The sequence below is a fragment of the Pelobates fuscus genome, chromosome 13 (genome assembly GCF_036172605.1).
Source record: "Pelobates fuscus isolate aPelFus1 chromosome 13, aPelFus1.pri, whole genome shotgun sequence".
Lineage (NCBI taxonomy): Eukaryota > Metazoa > Chordata > Amphibia > Anura > Pelobatidae > Pelobates > Pelobates fuscus.
In genome coordinates this window covers 82,904,170-82,925,910 of record NC_086329.1, presented here as the reverse complement: position 1 = coordinate 82,925,910, position 21,741 = coordinate 82,904,170, and the positions used below count along the sequence as shown (strand labels likewise).

General features: G+C 39.3%; 1 long non-coding RNA gene across 1 annotated transcript in view; it reads right to left on the bottom strand.

Annotated features, from left to right (window-relative positions):
• Window positions 1-21,741, bottom strand: part of LOC134582550 (uncharacterized) — a 447,686-nt gene that overhangs the window by 34,174 nt on the left and 391,771 nt on the right. Inside the window, exon 2 of the long non-coding RNA XR_010086270.1 lies at window positions 116-210. This is a non-coding gene — a long non-coding RNA (uncharacterized LOC134582550). The remainder of the gene's footprint in view (window positions 1-115; window positions 211-21,741) is intronic.

Genomic DNA, 21,741 nt, shown 5'->3' with positions numbered 1-21,741 from the left:
ACCACATACTCAAATCACCTTTACTCCACCTCTAATAAAATGACCTGGTCCTTCTACCCAGTCTTTCTCTATCTCTACTCACATTCTTTATAAACTCAGTCCAGTATAAACATACCATGCATGATGATTGATTTGTTGTATAATTACATTGTCTTTCTCACGTTACAGGAACACACATTCTTGGAAAGATGAAGTCTTTTCACAAATTACCTGAAAACAACCAGACAAATAAAGCTTATAAATAGATTGCAGTGTCAATTTTCAGGTTGGTAAATAGCCTCTAGTTTAAAAACAGAACAAAAAAAACCAAGAACAACAGTTAGGGGAGACATTTAGGAAAACATTTAGAAAGGCTGAGCAGACACATAAATACAGAAAAAAAAACAAGCAACGCTAATTCTTTAGACAAACACAGACACACATTCACATGAAATGTAAAATAACTAAAATGTAAGAAAAAAAAAACTTTTACTTTTCTTATTTTTAACAAATTTAGCTATTGGTTAAATGTGCTTGTGGTGCACTTTACCTCCTCGCAACATCAGGTGATAGTGCCAGACTGTCAGGTGATCAGGAGGACTGAGGATATATTGTGTGTGGTTCAGCACCACGGTGTGAGTTGGTTGGTTTGGTATAAAAATGTACACAGGATTACACACATACACTCATGTACAACAATATAAAAATTGATGCACAGACATATCGCTCATCTCTGTATTTCTCTACCTAACCAAGTGGGATAACATAGAATTAAATGATTTGCATTATTATTAGTGGCAGCAGAGGAGATAGGCTTTGAGTGCAGAGGAGAGCCCATTTTTTTTATCATATTTGTTCTTGTTTAATTTTTTGTAGTAGAATCTTGTCAGGAAACATTTTTATTTTCTCAATATTTGGTTGCGGAGTGGTAATGATATTAAGAATCACTTTATAATGTAAAAAATGACAGGCAAATGTGTTGCTGATATCATATGGATGAATCACTTCAGCACCACTATCATCTAACAGATATTCTATCCTTGAATGAACTGTTGCATGTTTTAATATATTGGCTAGCTGGGAAGATGTTTTATTTCCTTTTGAGTAAAATAAGTTCTAATGTTTTTAATATAACTATAGTCTGTTCCAATCTTATTACATATTCATCTTACTTTTTGTTTCTTTAATTAACTTTGCAATTGAAGTTTAAGGACCAAATTTATTAGGCTGTTGTAAATTGTATAACTTTCTTTCTAAAAGAAACCATTGAGATTTTATTGTTTTCTTTAGGAAAAAAGCTCTACATATCAAATGGGCGCATACGGTGGCTTCATGAGCGTTCCAGATTATTTCTTGGGACATATCTGGAGTGTTATTCTCTTTAAAAAATATATTTATAGCTTTTTCTGTTTAATCTTTTTTCTATGTCAGTAGTTAAGTAATCACTTAATGTCCATGGTCTACAATGGGATGTCGAATAAGATTATTTTAAACATAGAGTTATAGGTACATGGTCCGACCAGTCTATCTCCAAAATTCCGTTATTGAAACTGCAGACACGACATCCACACACACGACAAAACATGTGTCTGTTTTTTGAGTACATGTCATGTACGGTGGATTAATATGTATAACTAGTCGCCAACAGTCATGTAAACCATGGAAGTGAATTAATTTTGAGCAGGACGGTGCTGTTTTATATGTAGCGCTAACTTCATATGATATTAATTGTTCCCTGGTAGCATAAAGATCATAACCGAAAATAAAAATATCACATAAGAAGAATTAAAAAAAAAAATATATATAAAAAAAAAAATAAAAAAATAAATAAATATATATATATATATATATATATATATATATATATATAGTATAGTGGAGAGCCGAGGGAAAAACAAGGAATTCGAAAAAAAAGTGAAAATAGGAAAGCTATTAACTTGAAGTAACCAAATATATACAAAAAGATTCACCTAATTCTCTATATCATAACAACCGTAGATAGATATACACAAAAAATAAAATAAAAAATAGCATAATGCACACATTAAAAAAGGGGGAATACTTCCTCATGGGTGCTCCAGAAAGGGAGGGCCAATTTCTGAAGATATCAAATGGAAGAAAAATAATATATAATAGAAGAGGCTTGTTCTAAAAGTCAGTCTATATACATAACAAAAATACTTATTCTAAACCTTTCATGTTTTTGTATTAATTTTATAGAAAGTGGATTTTGATCTTAATTGTAGTATGTACTAATCACATATTGGTTGAACTGGATGGCTTTAAATACGAGCGTTACAAGAGTCAAGTAACAAGTAAAAAGCTGCCTGAGCGGAGAAGCGCGTTTGGAAGTTACGGACGCTCATCCGAATCTAGCCCATATACGAAGTTCATAGAAGATTGGTACAGATCCATTTCTCTTTTGGAATTACATGAGTGCTCGGGACGCCGAGCATGCTGTGGAAGCCAACATTGTGGATTTACTGATTGACTCAGGACTACTTGTGATAGAATTTGTCTTGATTCCAAGGCTCAAGCTTATAGGTGTCATATTTTGATATCCTATATTTAAATTGGCTAACTTGCACTCAGGAAATGCTTAATGCTTAAAACGACAATTAAGACCATATATGTCTAGTTCCGGGAGCAGATAGCCCCCACCTGAGCTGTCTCTCCTAAATCAGTATGTTACTTATCTTTGTCGGAACTTATTTGTTATATGTACATGATCCCTATGTCTTATCTGTACTCCTTGTACCCTTTCACTCCCTTTCTACTACTATCCTATGAGTATTTGCACATAAGCAATTACTTTTTAATGTATAAAAACCCAACTGACGAATAAACGACAGAGGCTTATTTTGAATACCAACAGGTGTCTGGTGTCTAAGTCACGCTTCTCCAATTGCACTTGTAATAATAATTTGGGCTTCCTCTGAATATAACAAAGATCAATATTTGGATCTATATCACCACTAAAGACTGTTTTTAACCCCTTAAGGACCAAACTTCTGGAATAAAAGAGAATCATGACGTGTCACACATATCATGTGTCCTTAAGGGGTTAAAGAAATAAACTTTGTTTCCTAGAGGCTAAACAAATTTTGCATACACTGATTGCTTTGATACATTTAGTTACTGCTGTATTGAGTTTATATAACTATCTAAGGGAAAAAAATATCCAGGCACACCTGAGGAGAGACAATGTTTTGGCTCCTCTATGAGCCTTTATCAAATCAGACATCCTGAGGTCTGTTCTCTAAAATGCCGACACTCAGGGGCTTTCATGCCCTCATGTCCATGAGATGAGCACCTTTTATCAAGAGCAGCTGGCAAGAGTCTTCGATTGCCATTGCGAGAAGTTCTTCGACAACCCTTGCCACTGCATGACAGAGTCAGAAGTGCAGCCTCCTCAGAACCTCCTCGTCCAAAGCATGCAATAAAAAGTGCTGTTCCCTGGATGACTTGGCAGAGACTGAGATTAAGGCATTTTCATCTGAATGATGGTTCCTGGCAGAAAAAACACCTTCCTGGACTATGATCCATTAGGGGTTGGCATAAGGGGGGAATGAAAACCCGCTAACAGTTTAAATGATATGCTTTCCTGAAGAAGTGTGTTTTCAAAGATTTTTTGAAGGAGTGGAGACTAGGTGAAAGTCTAACGGAGAAGGGAAGGGAGTTCCACAGAAAAGGTGAAGCCCTGGAGAAGTCCTGGAGGCGAGCATCAGATGTGGGAGTACGTACAGAGGATAGGTGTAGGTCTTCGGAAGAGTGCAGGGGCCTCGAGAGGACATATTTGTGTATTAGGGAGGATAGGTATGTTGGAGCAGCATTATGGAGGAACTTGTAAGCAAGCACCAGAATCTTAAATTGAGCCCTATATCTAATTGGAAGCCAATGTAGGGACTGACAGAGGAGGGAGGTGTGGAAGGTGCGGCCGGACTGGAAAATGAGCCTAGCCACCACATTCATTATAGATTGCAGCGGTGCAATCTGAGAACACGTAAGACCACTGAGAAGGGGATTGCAGTAGCCAAGGTGAGAAAGAACAACAGCATTGACCAGCACCTTAGCTGCGTCTGGTGTTAAAAAAGAGCAGATGCGAGCTATGTTTTTTAGATGGAAGCGGCAGGATTTGGCAATCGACTGGACATGAGGGGTGAAGGAGAGATCAGAAGTCAAAGAGAACACCTAGGCAGCGAGCATGCGAGGTAGAGGTGATGGTGGCGCTGTTGACTTGGAGGGAGACAGACACGGGAGTAGCAACACTTGAGGGAGTAAAGACCAGAAGTTCTGTTTTGGACAGGTTGAGTTTAAGGAAGTGAGCAGCCATCCAGTTGGAAATTGCGGAAAGGCTGTCAGAGACACGAGTTAAGATGGGCGGAGAGAGATAAGGAAGGGACAGGTAGATTTGTGTGTCATCTGCATATAAATGATAATGAAAGCCAAAGGAGCTGAGGAGTTTACCAAGGGAGGCAATATAGATAGAGAACAGTAGGGGACCAATGACACAACCGTGGGGAACGCCAACAGAGAGGGGTTGGGGAGAAGAGGCAGAGCCAGAGAAAGAAACACTGAAAAAGCGCTGGGAAAGGTAGACTGAGATTGCGGAGAATGAGAAGAAGCTGTTGATGATCAACAGTGTCAAAGACAGCAGAAAGATCAAGGAGAATTAGGATAGAGTAATGGCCGCGAGATTTAGCAGGGATTAAATCGTTGGATACTTTGGTCACAGCTGTTTCAACATGACAAGCGCGGAATCCAGACTGAAACGGGTTAAGCAGAGAGTTGCATTCGAAACAGTCTAACAATCTCGCATACACAACTCTCTCAAGGATCTTGAAGGCAAATGGCAGTAGAGATATAGGGCGGTAGTTGGATGGGGAGTTGGGGGGCAAGGTTGAGATTTTTCAGAATTGGCGTTATGGTTATATAGAGTTTAGCCTACTTAGGTTACCTGTCTCTATCACCTCACAGTTAGAAATGCCTGCTTTGCCTGTTTCCTACTATTTTTATAAAACTTGCAATGTCTATATATATATGCCATGCCTGTAAGCTATTGAATAATTTGTCTATGCTGTTGTCGCATTGCAAGTACGTCTGCATATCCCCATTTGCACTAAAAAATAAAAAATGCCAAAAAGCAAACAAACTGTGGACAGATTGTTTATTAAAGTATATCTGGTAGGAGTAGACTGACGTCCACCCTGCCCATCCCACTAACAAGAAATAATACCTTAACACTCCTAGATCTCTCTTCTATCCAGCTGAACAATGGGACTATTGAACCAAATGATCCATATACAGTTGTAATCAAAATTATTCAACACTATTGAAAATCAGGTTTATTGTAATCTAATGGCGCTATATAAATAATAAAATAATAATAATATTAACCCCTTAACGCCGTTACGGCGTGCTATGCCGTCACGGGTTAAGTGGGCTTTAAAGCCGTTATGACGGCATAGCACGCCGTAACGGCTTGCAGCCCCAGGAGGTAAGATGTACTTACCTCCGCCGTGATCCGCTTCGGGAGGACTGCCTCATAGCCCAGGCAGCCCTCCCACGGCAAATCAGGCCCCCGGGGGCCATGTGATCGCTCTCAAAGAGCGATCACATGGCCCCCTATAGCTGGCTGTGGATCTGCCAGCAGGGGGACTGTTTGAAATATCAGACAGTCCCCCTGCTGGTGGGAAGTATAAAAAATAAATAAAACAGAAGTGTAAAAATAAATTAAATATATTTTTATATATATATAATATGTATATATATTATATATATAATATATATACATATTATATACATGTAACGTCATACAAAGTGTATTTTAATATTAATATAAGTATATATATTAATATTAAAATACACTTAGAATGACGTTACATATATATAATATGTATATATATTATATATATAATAGATGTACATATATATTATATATAAATACGTATAATTAAAGTAATAAATAAATAAAATAATAAAATAAATAAATAAAATATTGAAACAAAATTTAATATAAATTATATATGCATATGTAATTTCATTCTAACTGTATTTTGTTATTAATATATATATATCGGTAACAAAATACACTTAGAATGACATTCTATATATATCTATATATATATAAAATACAAATAACCGCAAATATATATATATAGATAAATACATATAATTACATAAAAGATTACATTAGTATACACGTAGAATTTAAATACCTATAAAAGCATATATATTAAAATTCTACATGTATATTTAAATAATCTTTTACCGTAATTATGTGATTTGATTAATTAAAATTTGATTGACATGCCTGACAACACAGGGAGAAAGTGCAGAGAATTTAATTCGCAAGCACTATATTTGACCCTGTAACTCTCCAAGACACCATAAAACCTGTACATAGGGGTACTGTTTTACTCGGGAGACTTCGCTGAACTCAAATATTCGTGTTTCAAACTGGTAAATTGTATTACAACGATGATATTTTAAGTAAAAGTGACATTTTTTGCATTTTTTACAAGCAAACTGCACTTTTATGGTCTATATTATTGTTGTAATATGTTTTACTGTTTTAAAACACTAATATTTGTGTTTAGTGAAGTCTCCCGAGAATAACAGTACCCCCCATGTACAGGTTTTATGGTGTTTTGGAAAGTTAGAGATTCACATATAAGGCTTGCATTTCATTTTTTTCACATTGAAATTTGCCAGATTGGTTATGTTGCCTTTGAGAGCGTATGGTAGCCCAGGAATGAGAATTACCCCCATGATGGCATACCATTTGCAAAAGTAGACAACCCTAGGTATTGCAAGTGGACTATGTCCAGTCTTTCTTAGTAGCCACTTAGTCACAAACACTGGCCAAATATTTGTTTTTTGCTTTTTTCACACAAAAACAAATATGAACGCTAACTTTGGCCAGTGTTTGTGACTAAGTGGCTACTAAAAAAGACTAAACATACCCCACTTTCAATACCTTGGCTTGTCTACTTTTTCAAATGGTATGCCATTATGGGGGTAATTCTCATTCCTGGGCTACCACACCGTCTCAAAGGTAACATTACCAATCTGGCAAATTTCAATTTGAAAATGTAATGTTCTATATTTGACCCTGTAACTTTCCAAAACAACATAAAACCTGTTAATGGGGGGTACTGTTGTACTCGTGAGACATCGCTGATTACAAATATGTGCATTTTTTTGCAGTAAAACCGTATTAAAAACAGTATTATGACATTCACAGTTAAAATGTCAGACGGAAATGCAAATTTTTTAAAAAAATCTTATTTTCTCAAATTTTTTTTACTTTTATTCATAATAAATGATGTTCCATATATGAATAGTTAATGATAGATTAAAGCCCTGTTTCTCCTGAACAAAATTATATATAATAAGTGTGGGTGCATATAATTTGAAAGAGGGGAACTATGGGTGAACAGACATATAGCGCAAATTCCAGTTTTTGTTTACGTTTTGTTTTGATCAGAACGTGCACTATTGACTCCGTCCTGAAGGGGTTAACAATTTTCAAAATTACAAACTTTCAGCTGTTTGCAATGAACAAATCAAACAAAAAATGTAAATAAAAGAACAAAAAATAAGCGCTTTCTTCTCGGGGGTGAGCAGCAGTTCACCAACAAGGTGTTCCCTCAACCTTGTGATAAATGGACAAATAAAATAGAAAGGTGAACAGCGCTAAAACTTAGAAAATGTACATACGTTTATTACAGTATGTATGAACAATATAATTTCAACAAAACAGAGGTGTTGTATTCACACTCACACTTTAAAGAGCTATATCAGCTCGGTGTTAAGAGCCTGGACGGAATAATCCCCGTCTATGGATTTCTTGAGGTTCAGGACCGTTGGTGAATTTATAGGTGTGAGTTTTCGTTATATGAAAAACAGAAGTAGAATACGCCACATGGTATAGTATGTAAATGTAAAATAGTATAGTAAAGTGTATGATCCTACTTACATATACCTGCTCTAGTTTGAAGAGTTTCAGGTGGAACAATCCCCACCTTGGGATATAATGGACCCAGGTATAGCAGCAAAAGCAATATTGGATAGGAAGAAGGACAAGAGAAATGACTGGATATGTTTAAAAATATATATACTTTAATACAATTAGTAAAAAGTGAATAACAAACTATAAAACCAGTCCTGTAAAAAAGTCCAAAATTCTTCCTCACTTGACGCGTTTCGCCGAAGCTTTTTCAAAAGTGAATTCTTGCTGCTTGGGGTCCTTGAGATTATATACCTCCTCTGATGATGAAAATCGATTCCGCTGTGTATATTTCGTCATTTCCGGTTTTCGGCAAGGTAGCATAGGCGGAAGTTTTCCGGACGCCATCTTGAGTGTGGGCGATTTGTGGGAAAGTTCGAAATAGGGATCAGAGGTGTACAATAACATAATAATATATCGGATCAGATAGTAACTTGAATAATTACAGATGTGGACATACATAGAGTATATAGGTAACATAGAGAATATAATTATTAATTACTTGGTAGTGTCATAAACGGAACTGTTCCGGCCGCCATTTTGGATGTGGGCTAGTGACAGAAATTGAGCTCAGAGGTTGCCATATCAAAAAGGAGCATACTTTAAATGTAAAAGAAACATGTATATACAACTAGGGGGAATATAAATATAAAAATACAGTAGTATCTGCATAAAAGGATGTAAAAGAATTTATAAGCATCCTTATTAAGAATGGATTATAAAAAATGAATTATAAAAAATGAATTATAAAAAATGAACCAAGTCGAATTCTATATTAAGCCCATTTGGGTGGAGGGTATCTAAGCGATAAACCCACTCCATTTCTAACTTTCCTATGTTTCTAATGATATCGCCCCCTCTCCAATGTGGTTTATATTTAGTAATACTCAAGAATTTTAATAGGCTAGGGCAGGGGTAGGCAACCTACGGCACTAGTGCCATGCACGGCACTCGAGGTGTCTTTGCACGGCACTCAAGGAACAGGCTCTGTCCTATCAGGAGTCCCAGTAAAACTTCAGATATCTGTTAATATGAAGAGGTGGTGAAGAGCAATCCTCAATTAATGCATTGCAGCACATAGGGGAAGTGATCTCAGATCACTTCCTCCCAGCACTTGTGAATAGGAATCCACACTGTAGTAGAGCAGCCTGCAGCTGCTGTTGCAGCTCCTATACTTGAGCTATACCTGGCCGGCATGGTCCCCACTGGAACCCAGGGAAGCCACCCACACTGCTAGATATACACAGAAATGCAGAATAACCCTCCCCTCATACAAATAATACAAGCAGCCCCCACACACTACCAAACACACAATGTGACATATCCATCCACACACACAATTCCACAAGCAGCCCTCATACATAGCCCACATTCATATGTATCATACAAGATACCATAAACTACTAATGAACGTATACAATATAATAGCTCATATACGCACAAATACAACGATACAAAGCAATTACAGTATAAATAACACAAGCAGAATACGGCAGCATACACACCTCAATTTAAAAAAATAGTATCGGCACGCCACGCGACGTCACAATCCTATATCGGCACAGTGCTGATAAAAGGTTGTCTACCCCTGGGCTAGGGTCTTTATTGTGCTGTAAGAAGTGTGCAGATACAGAGTGATTTTTGTACCCTATTTCAATATTCCGACAGTGTTCACTAATTCTTACTTTCAAGGGCCTTATTGTTCTGCCGACGTATTGTAGTCCACATGGACAATGTAACATGTAAATTAGGTTATTGCTATTACATGTTAAAATTTCATTAATATTAAAAAGTTTTTTGTTTCTGTTAGACTTAAACTCTGATGTACATTTTTCCATTTTGTGTGTTTTTCTACATGTATATGTCCTCAGGTATATTCCCATGGTCTCTATATATCCTTTACATTTGGGTTCTAAGGTAGGTTTCCAAGCTCTGTAAATACATCACCTACTTTGGGTTTTCAGGTGGGTTCCCGAGCCCTGTATATGCATCACTTATATATGGCTCCTAGACAGATTCCTGATCTCTCTCTCTCTCTCTCTCTCTCTCTCTCTCTCTCTCTCTCTATATATATATATATATATACAGATACAAAGTGTAAATATTGGCTAGCACTCACGGTCTTGAAGTAAAATGGTACATTATTGAAAAATCTTAAAATCTACGTTTCAGCCCACGACCGGGGCTTTCCTCAGGATCAACAAACAGTAACGTAACAGTAAACAGTTACTATTTGTTGATCCTGAGGAAAGCCCCGGTCGAGGGCTGAAACGTAGATTTTAAGATTTTTCAATAAAGTACCATTTTACTTCAAGCCCGTGAGTGCTAGCCAATATTTACACTTTGTATACAATTGTTGGTTGTGGCTATTTATTGCACCCGTCAATTACATTTTGCAGAATAGTGCTGTGTATATATCTGAGTGCAAGGACTGGACATTTTTGTATATATATATATATATATATATATATATATATAAATATACTGCATATACAGGGTTTTTATGTAGGTCCCCAAACCCTGTAAATACATCCATCAGGTAGTGTTGAGGTGATGCTGCAAAGTGATATCTGTTAATATGTTTAGATCAAAAAGGGGGAATTGGGGGCACAACCGGTACATGCATTTTTTAAGAAGTGGTACTGCCATAAAGGACAAAATATATGCAAAATACAGATTAAGGAACAGCGTATGCGTAAAAACTTAAAATCAAATAAAATCACAACACCCTAATATCGGTGGGTCTTATACTAAGTTTAACATGAGAGATTAACAGTGTCTTGAGCCGAGCACCCCACCCATCCACTGCCCATTTGGAGGTGACCACAAGAAAATATAAATTGAGGAGAGTCTCTGGAAGCAGTTTAGCAGTTAATCTCCCATGCTAAATTAGTGTAGGAACCACCGATATTGGGGTACTGTGAAGTAGTGGAGGGCTTAACACAATATGGCCATACCGTGGAACTGGATCTCCATATTTGTTCACTGAGATAGATTTTAAGTAGCCATGTAAAACTGTATTTTTTTTTTTTTTGTGTGTTCGCTATTGCTTAATCTGTAACCTGTTCATGTGTATCCATATTTTAAATTAATTTTACAAAAAAAAAATTAAAAAGAGTAGCTGGAATGCCCATCTGCTTCTGAGACGTTGTATCTGATATGGGGCTCTATCCTCTCTCTGTGTGATGATCAGGTGATGCTAGCTTCCTCCAGGGACACAAATCAGTTTGTTGCCATTAAAGTGATAAAGAAAACTAAAGTTAAGGAGAAAATGATTCTAAAGGAGAAGCGGATACTACGCATGGTGAGCGGCAGTCCGTTCCTATGTCAGGGACTCGCTGCCTTCCAGTCCCAGGTATGAAACTATGTCCATAATGTTTATATATATATATATATATATATATATATATATATATATATATTTCTATATGGCTGTTTGTGTTCGGTTATTATTATTGCAGTATATATTAACTGGATATTTGTGAAACAGGAGTATGTCTTCCTGGTCATGGAGGATGTACCAGGGGGAAGTCTTGAATCCTACATGAAAGGGAAGGAACGTCTGTCCATGGCGGAAGCAAGGTACGTCATTAATAACACTAACAGGTAGGGGAGAGAAGGAGTGAGTGTAACACACAATACAGGAATGCAAGAGGGGACAGATAAACTCCATATACCCTCTATAGTACTGCTATTAACTCCTTAAGAACGCAGCCAATTGTGCAAGTTGTGATTAAAACAAAACGTAAACAAAACCTGGAATTTGTGCTATATGTGGTTCCATATTTCACCTCTTTAATATTAAGTGCACCCAGGAGAAACAGAGCTTTCATTTTATATAAAATAATTCTATATGAAACATAATTTAATATGAATAAAATCTAAAATAGTATGAGAAATTAAGAAATGTTATTTTTCAAGTTCTGCATGACATTTTAACTGTAAATGTCAAAATACTGTTGGCTTTTACTGAAATAAAATACACATATTTGTATTCAGAAATGTCTCAGGAGTACAACAGTACCCCTACGTACAGGTTTTATGGGTTTTTGAAAACTTACAGGGGTCAAATGTAGGGCTTTCCCCTTTTCCATGTTTGCACATTGCCAGATTGGTATGCTGGGCCTATGTTGCCTTTGAGACTGTATGGTAGCCCAGGAATGAAAATTAACCTCATCATGGCATACAATTTGTAAAAGAAGACAATACACAGTGTAACGGACCGTTTCAGCAGACAAGGGGTTAAAATCCGTTTAGGCGATATGCCCCTTTCTGAGAGACAGGCACAGCTACTGCAGAACACCACACTCCCGAACTGGATACAAAATAGCACTCCGAACTGGAACCTCACGAATAGCTGCTAGCAGACGAACAGGAAAAGCAGACAATCAGCTTACACTCCTGGCAATCAGTCTCTATCAGCATACAGTGAATCCCCCCAAGAATGAGACAAGGCTCCGTGTTGAGGGTCAAGCAGAGGTCTCAGGTCTGGAACACCCAGCCTGCTTTTTATTACAGTTGTGCACATACAGGACACACCCAGGGGGAGGCATAAAACAACCAATCAAGTAACAGTACAACCCACACATCCCCTCCCCTCAGATAAGCAATTAACATAATTATTACATACAGTAAAAATACAGTTTAAACACATACTCGGTAACTTTAAAACCATACATCACATTCACATAAAAATACATATCCACAATCAATCCATTCAGGGGAACAACATATTAAAAAATGGCATGAATCAGACCAGGGGTTCAAAAGTTAGTGAAGTATCTTTTAAAACCCCTGTCAGCATGGCTAAATCTGGCTCACACAGGATTTACAGAGGCCTCTATCCTGGAGACAATGGGGGGAAGTAATCAAATTATCCAGGGATAGAGGCAGACTCCATTGAGCACATGGTTACACAAAGACAGTAAAACACTTTAAAATACATAAAGTTACTTTTTATACATAACACACAGACATGTAACATATCCCCAGATAGCTGGGATCTGAACGCACAAAACTACCGAATAGCGCGCAGATCCTATTCACACAGTTCAATTACCATGGAGCTAAAGTCTTTCCCATAGTCTTTCATTATATGAATAGGCTCCATGGCATAGCTATCTGGGGGTATCACCGCTCACACAGGGCAAGTACCGAATGGCCCCACTGTGTTTAAAGGGCCAGAATGAGTGACATGCACTCTGTTAGGGCCGAATACGTTTTTTTAAAAGGGCCCAATCTCCCAGGGACCATAATCACATGGCAAGAGGCTGGCAAGCAGTCCTCTCCAGGCCCAAGTGGCGAAGGGCACTTCGTCACACACAGTATTCAAAATGGGGTATGTCCAGTCGTTTTTAGTAGCTATTTAGTCACAAACGCTGGACAAAATTAGCATTTATATTAGTTTTTATTGTTGTTGCTTTTTTTTTACAAATAATCTGCAATTGCACCGATGATATCAGTATAATACATTTTACTGCTCTAAAACACTCACTCATATTTGTGTAGAGTAATGTCTCACGAGTAACAGTACCCCTCAAGTACAGATTTTTTTTTTTATTGTGTATTTTATTGTTCAAATAATGAACATAACAGGCTTGTCACGCCACTACAGCGGACCAAACACATGCAGTATACATATATTGACATCGTCATGGCATTTAGATTTCTTGCACATTTTTTGTTAAATGCAGTTTCTAACATCTTAGTCAGGAATGTCTAGGTTGAGTGAGCATGAGCAGGTTCATGAGAGATGCTAGACAAAGGGGTTAGTAAACTAACTAATAGAAAAATTATAATTGTTATAAACGTCAGAACAAAAGAGATAATAACATGCTAGGTAGGCCTCGATCTTGTAGTCTACATGAGTGTGTACATGCTAGATCAAAGTTAGGCATACATGATTCATCAAAGTAAGGTGTGAAGCCTCCCTGTGCATATGCATCAAGTTAAAGTTAACAGGCATAGTTAGTTAGCTAGTGTCAAGCCGGTGTGCACCTGTAAACTATGGTTACTAGTTAGGTGAGAGGCAGAGGGAGTGATGTACTACTCAAGGTGCCAGTGACGAGTGCGGTTATTGGGTAGTTAAACTAAGCTTGGAGCCCATACTCGCTTTTATTAAGGCTAACATAGCTATTATGGCTTAGCACGCATGTAAAGCAATTATATCACTCTAGTTGTTTAACAGGCTAGTATAGCTAGACTCAATCAGATAGCATTTCTCAGAGATTATACATTGCAATATTTATATGGTGTAGTAGGTTTGTCTGTTAAGGCTAAATATTCAGTTGTTTTAGCTGTACTGTATCCGCTGTTTCTGCATTTCTGCACATGTTGCTTAAGAGCCACCGGCTGCTGGGCATCATTGCTGGGTCTGTCCGATCGGTAAGTCACATAGCCTCAAGGGTGATTCAGAGTCCGTTGGGCCCGGTGCTGGCCCCCAAAAGTAATGTGGCTGTCAAGACAACCTATGCCCATTCGGGCTTTAGCTTTAAGCTGGTGTGTAGGGCGTTGTGTTTTCGCTTGGGAAGGGCGCCAGGTTAAGATGTCGTGTGGCATGATAGCATAGCTCACCCAGTTGTCGTCAGTTGTGGGAAGTCTTCAAGCTCCACTCTCTCTCGGCCTGTGTTAAGAGATTTCTTCGTCCCCGGGCATACCCTGAGCTGGCCGGTTACTCCCCTCCTCGATCGGCTCCGTCATGTCGGCAGGTCGCGCACATGGCTTGCGCTTGGTGGCCATCTTAAGGAGTGTCGCTCAGTCTGTTTTCCACTGCAGGGTGGCTGTTCCAGGCCCAGGTAGGTGCATTAGTGGCTGCCCATGCAGACCGGGATAATCCCCCGGTCCAGAGGGGGGGGGGGGAGGCCAGACGCCGGCCGGAGACCCGGGAGAGCGGCCGTCTCGTCCCGGCTCAAGCTCCTACACACTCCGGGCCCTTGTCGGGTTACCGTTGGTGCCAGTTGCGGTCTTGGGGAGTAGATCCGCGTGTACCAGTCACTGGGGATCAAGTTGGTCACCTGCTGGTTAGGTTTTGGCCCCCAATTAGTGCCAATTTTTCGGCCCTGGAGCGGGAGCTCAGACAGAGCACGTCTGATCCCGCCGGCGGTCAGGCCCCGCCCCGTCTCAAGTACAGATTTTATGGTGATTTAGAAAGTTACAGAGTCAAACATAAAATTTGCCAATTGCCATTTGTTTGTAGTGTCAGGCCTTAAGCCTCCCGATGTCTCCTCATGCTTCCGGGTTTGACGGAGCTTAGCCACACCCCCATTGCCGCGGTCTGCTATTTAATGCGACCGCACCAGCTGATAGACGCTGGATTATTGAAACGCGTACCGCGCCAAACTCACCGGCTCACATACCTCGCTGAGACGACCACTCGCTACTGAACCGGACTGGAGGAATATTCAAGTCCCCAACATCTCTCCTCATCACAGACAGGTACCAGCACTCTCAGCAACCATTCACTGAAGCAACCGCCTCGGAGGAGAGCTGGGGACACAATCCCTCTACTTCTAGAAGTTAAGTAACTTACAGTCTCTGAGTTAAGAGCTAACAATGCTAAAGCTTTATTTCAACATACTAAAGTCTGCTATCAAGTTGTCCAGCAAGCCTGATACAGCTTTCCTCAAATCAAGTATTATTCAAGATCAGCTGTACCTGTCTTGCTACAGATAATCTTATTTCTTCATACTAAAGTCTGCTAGCAAGTTGTCCAGCAAGCCTGCTACAGCTTTCCTCAAATCAAGTATTATTCAAGTTCAGCTGTACCTGTCTTGCTACAGATAATCTTATTTCTTCATACTAAAGTCTGCTATCAAGTTGTCCAGCAAGCCTGATACAGCTTTCCTCAAATCAAGTATTATTCAAGATCAGCTGTACCTGTCTTGCTACAGATAATCTTATTTCTTCATACTAAAGTCTGCTATCAAGTTGTCCAGCAAGCCTGCTACAGCTTTCCTCAAATCAAGTATTATTCAAGTTCAGCTGTACCTGTCTTGCTACAGATAATCTTATTTCTTCATACTAAAGTCTGCTATCAAGTTGTTCAGCAATCCTGCTACAGCATCCCTCAAAACAAGTACTATTTAAGTTTTGCTGCACCAGTCTTGCTACTGATGATTCCAATGTATATAATCTCTTGTAATTTGAACTGTTAACAAGAATAACGGACTCTAATGAATTCTGAACCTTGTCAATGCTAAATGAAACAAACCGTTTATTATTTAAAGCAACAGTAACTGTAATTCTGGAACTGAAGTCTCAGTTCCATCTAAGTGTCTTAATAAAAGATCAAAGTCCTAAGAAATCTGCAGTTGTGTTCCACATCATTTACTGTGAACGTGACAGAATAATTCAGCCTTTGTAATGGAACCAGCAGATTTCGATTCTAAAGTATTGTTGCTGAATCAACGAGTCGATTCACTTAACCAAGGTGTGCAAGACCTGCAGGTTACAAATGAAAGAATTCTCACTTATGTCAGAGACTTACAAACGCATTCTCCTCATACTGTTCTGCACTCAACTAGCGATCCTGCTGTATGTAACCCTGAAAAATTTTATGGTGATCGTTCCAAATATAGGGAGTTTTTTAATTCCTGCAAATTATTGATTGCTTTAAAACCTAGATCTTATCCCACAGAAAGATCTAAGGTTTTTTCAGTTCTCATTTCTGAGAGGTGAACCTATGTCCTGGGCCCATTCCTTTTTGGACAATGATGACCCCATCTTAGATTCACTGGAGGAATTCTTTAAAGCCATGTCTCTTCTCTATGAAGATCCATACAAACAAAATACTGCTGAATTAACAATTAGAACCTTGCTGCAAAAACATAGACCCGTTGAAGATTATATCGCTGAGTTTAAAAGATGGGCAGTAGAAACGCAATGGAATGACATCGCATTGCGCAACCAATTTCGAATCGGCTTATCTGAAGCTTTAAAGGATGAACTATCTAGAATAGAACTCCCTACTATTTTGAATGCTCTGATTCATCTATCGATCAGCATTGACAGAAGGCTTAGAGAAAGAAAGGCCGAAAAGGCTCTCTCAACTTCAACTGGGAAAAAATCATTTCATCCTCCAAAGCCTTCTGACAACTCATCCTTACCAACCGAACCTATGGAAATAGGGGTAATAAGAAGTCCCCTCACTCCTGAAGAGAAAAATCGAAGACGTATATTAAACCTCTGCATGTATTGTGCCTCTCAAGTTCATTTGGTCTCTGATTGCCCTTTATTGAAACGGATAAAGGGCAGTAGGCAGACTCATGCCTCTTCCATCCTAAGTGCACTCCCCTCTACAGCAAATACTCAAATGTCCCCTATCATTCTCATATTACAGTGGGACAATAAAAGAATTATGACCAAGGCTGTCATCGATTCCGGTGCAAATGGAGTGTTCATCGACTCAGCCTTTGTAACAAAGAATAAAATTCCTTGTATTCGTAAAAGAACTTCTGTTCCTGTTAGAGTGATTGACGGGTCCCTCATCTCATCGGGACCAATACTTCATGAAACCATCCCTCTAAAAGTAACCACCAATCATACTCATACTGAAAATCTTATATTTGATGTTATCCCATCACCTTTTTTTCCTATTATACTAGGGATCAACTGGTTAAGGAACCACAACCCTCAAATCTCTTGGTCCCCCTTTTCTCTTACTTTTAACTCCTTTTATTGCAAGGAAACATGCTTGCAACATATTCCAATCCTTCAGCCTACTAAAGAACCAGCTATAACCTCTTGTTATTCGAACACCGAACTGGAACCTCCTCCTCATGCAGTCGTTGGGACTTTACCTTCCCTTCTCGACGACATAAAAGGACTCAGTAAAGATACTCTTAATCTTCCTACATCAGTTAAACTATCGAAGAAAGACGGTCTCTACTATTTCAAGGACCGAATTTATGTACCTCCTGCTTTCAGAAATCAAGTGCTCAATTTTATTCATGATTCTAACCTGGCAGATCATCCAGGTATAAAAAAGACCCTTGAATTGTCCAAGAGATATTATTGGTGGCCTCATCAAGACAAAACCGTTAAATCATATGTTAAAACTTGTTCAATCTGCCAAAGATCCAAACAAGGACATCAGCACCTAAGTAGTCAATTATTGAACCTACCGATTCTCGGAAAACCTTGGCAATCCATTTCTATGCACTTCTTGGTGGATCTTCCCCCTTCTCAACAGCATACCACCATTCTAGTGGTAGTGGACCGCTTCACGAAAATGTCCCATTTTATCCCTTTAAAGATGTTACCCTCATCCTCTGAACTTTCAAAATTATTTCTTGACAATATTGTAAAACTTCATGGACTGCCTGACGAAATCATTTCAGACCGAGGGACTCAGTTTACCTCCAAATTCTGGAACGCATTATGTGCTTCTCTTCATATCCAACGTAAACTGACATCCGCATATCATCCCCAAACTGATGGACAAACTGAAGGAGTCAACCAATGCTTAGAGCAATATCTACGATGTTATTGTTCTCACTTACAAGATGATTGGATAACCTGGTTGCCCATTGCAGAATTCGTATACAACAACTCCTATCATACTAATAGCAAGATGACTCCATTTTTCTCCAACTATGGATTTCATCCCTCCTTGTTTCCTGCTCAAACAAATCTTTCGTCTAAGTCTTCTGTTTCGAATCAAATCTCTCACATGTCATCCTTATTCAAATTTTTACATGAACTTTTGGAATTTGCATCATCCACTCAAAGAAAAAATCAGCTGTACCTGTCTTGCTACAGATAATCTTATTTCTTCATACTAAAGTCTGCTATCAAGTTGTCCAGCAAGCCTGCTACAGCTTTCCTCAAATCAAGTATTATTCAAGTTCAGCTGTACCTGTCTTGCTACAGATAATCTTATTTCTTCATACTAAAGTCTGCTATCAAGTTGTTCAGCAATCCTGCTACAGCATCCCTCAAAACAAGTACTATTTAAGTTTTGCTGCACCAGTCTTGCTACTGATAATTCCAATGTATATAATCTCTTATAATTTGAACTGTTAACAAGAATAACGGACTCTAATGAATTCTGAACCTTGTCAATGCTAAATGAAACAAACCGTTTATTATTTAAAGCAACAGTAACTGTAATTCTGGAACTGAAGTCTCAGTTCCATCTAAGTGTCTTAATAAAAGATCAAAGTCCTAAGAAATCTGCAGTTGTGTTCCACATCATTTACTGTGAACGTGACATGTAGATTGGCTATGTTGCCTTTAAGACGGTATGGCAGCCCAGAAATGAAAATTAGCCCTACCATGACGTACCATTTGAAAAAGTAGGCAACCCAGAGTATTCAAAATGGGGTATGTCCAGTCTTTTGTAGTAGACACTTAGTCACAAACCCTAGCCAAAGTTAGCGTTCATATTTGTTTTTTTGCATTTTTTTTACACAAAAACTGCACTTTTACTGGTGATATCATCATCGTGATAAATTTTACTGTTTAAAAACACTCATATTTGTGTTCAACAGTCTCCCGAGTATAACAATACCCCCCCATGTACAGGTTTTATGGTGTTGTAGAAAGTTACAGGGTTAAATATACGGCTTGCCAATTAAATTCTCTGGACCGTGTGCCTGAGTTGTCAGGCAGATCCCTTAAATTATAATTAATACAGTGGAATAATTATGTAAAATGAATAGTTAAATATATATACATAAATGTATATATTACGTATTTGTGTGTATATATACACACACATGTAATATATATATATATATAAAAAAATAGAAGGTTGAAGACACTCACTGTTTTCAATTCTGAGAGCCACGAAAATCTTTAGATAATATAGCCTCGGTGCTCCACAGTGGTACTATAATACATTTTAAAAATATTGGAAAATAGTGGGCACTCGCAGGACTTTGTTCTGAAAAAGTAAAAAAGTTTTTAATTGTGCAGCGTCAACGTTTCGGACCCATTCGTGGACCTTTCTCAAGACAAATTACAATCATTGCAATATCACTTATATACCAAATGCATGTGATTACTTAATTAATTTACTCACTCCATCTGTGTGTATCCCATAACCACGAAAGATGAAACCGGAACCAAAGTGCATGCCGGAAGTGAGTGTCTAATCCCTCCCCCAAAAAATTCCCTAAGTTACACATTATACAAGAGAAGCACAGATAGAAATGCCCTCTTACACCGACAAAGCTTTCATCCACCGCATGTGTTTAAATTTATTCCATACATTCAATTTCTTAAAGTTCTCCATAACAACTCAAGTTCAACCAAGGCTGAAGATCAACTTTGAAAATTGAAAATGTATAATCGATTCCTGTATAGATGCTATTCTTCGTCCTTGTTGGATACACACTTATCTAAAGCTAAAGAGAATGTGAAACAACTTCATCAGACCATAATGTTGTCAAAAAGTCAAAAGGAGAGACGCAAGACCCGAGAACTCTGAACGAAAACCGGGAAAATACCCCATAAAGCGACTAAAAATACACCTAAAACAACGCGGACCACGGGCGGGAACACCTTAAGCCAACATGGGACGCAAAACCAAAAAACAAGCGCAAGATAAACTGGCCCCAGGACTCACAATTGGGGAAATGTGGCGGCAGGCACGCGGCCCGAGCGGACCCAATATGGCGGCTCTCCACGGAGGCTGCACAGACCTCACGGACCTCTCAGATGACTATTCAGGGGACGAAGAAGAGGTATACCTCCTTAACCCAGTACCACAGACAAAGGCTAAACCCAGCAAACCCCCAAAAAACCCTGATGCCGAACTGGTGACTACTGGGGTACTGAAGTCCTTGCTGGCTGACTTACAGACAAATATCCTAGCAGATGTCACAGCACTAAGGGGGGAGCTGCAAGGCCTGATAGGCCGCATCACCGTGCTAGAGGAATCCTCACAAGAACAGCAGCGCACCATAACCTCACTGCAGAACGACATGCAAGATCTCCGCCGCCAAAATGAGCTGTATGAGCGACGCTTCGCAGCCCAAGAGGACTCTCGACGCAGACTCAACATAAAGGTCAGGGGGATTAAGGAGGGGGTACCGGAGAAGGAATTGCCGCACACGATCAAACGCATGCTAACCGCAATTCTACCCCCAGACCAAGCCAATACTATCACACCTACTAATGTCTTCCGAATCCCAAAACCCGCTGGGGCCCCAGACACGGCCACAAAAGACACCATCCTCACCTTTGGCAATGGGGCAGACAAAGCGAAGGTCCTATCGGCGGTCCGGGGCAGAGTCCCCATACGGTTCGAAAATGCAAACTTGGCCTTTTATGCCGACCTGTCCAGCGGAACCCTGGCATGGCGCAGGTCACTCCGGCCCCTCACCATATCGCTGGCGATCCTCACACACGCTCCTGGTGCAACACGGTGCAACAACGTACCAAATCCACAGCATACAAGAAGCAGAGACTCTCCTACAAAACATGGGACTGTCACTGGACGTACTCCCCCAGGAGGGACCCAGGGCCCATACCAACCCGACCCACAAATGGGACCCGGCAAGAAGCGCCCCGTTCAGACCGCGGAGCACCACACCGATTAACTACGCCTCGGTTACCACGTAAATGGGAATGATCCCCAGAACAAGCCTCAGCACTCCCAACACATGCCCACACTGTCACACCGAGACATGGAGTACCACACAGAGACACCTCTAATGCCTCTTGATACACCAACTTTCGTGATCAACACCCAGGACCTGGAGAACTCTTTCCTTCTCTCATGCTCTACCTCTTATGGAATACTACCT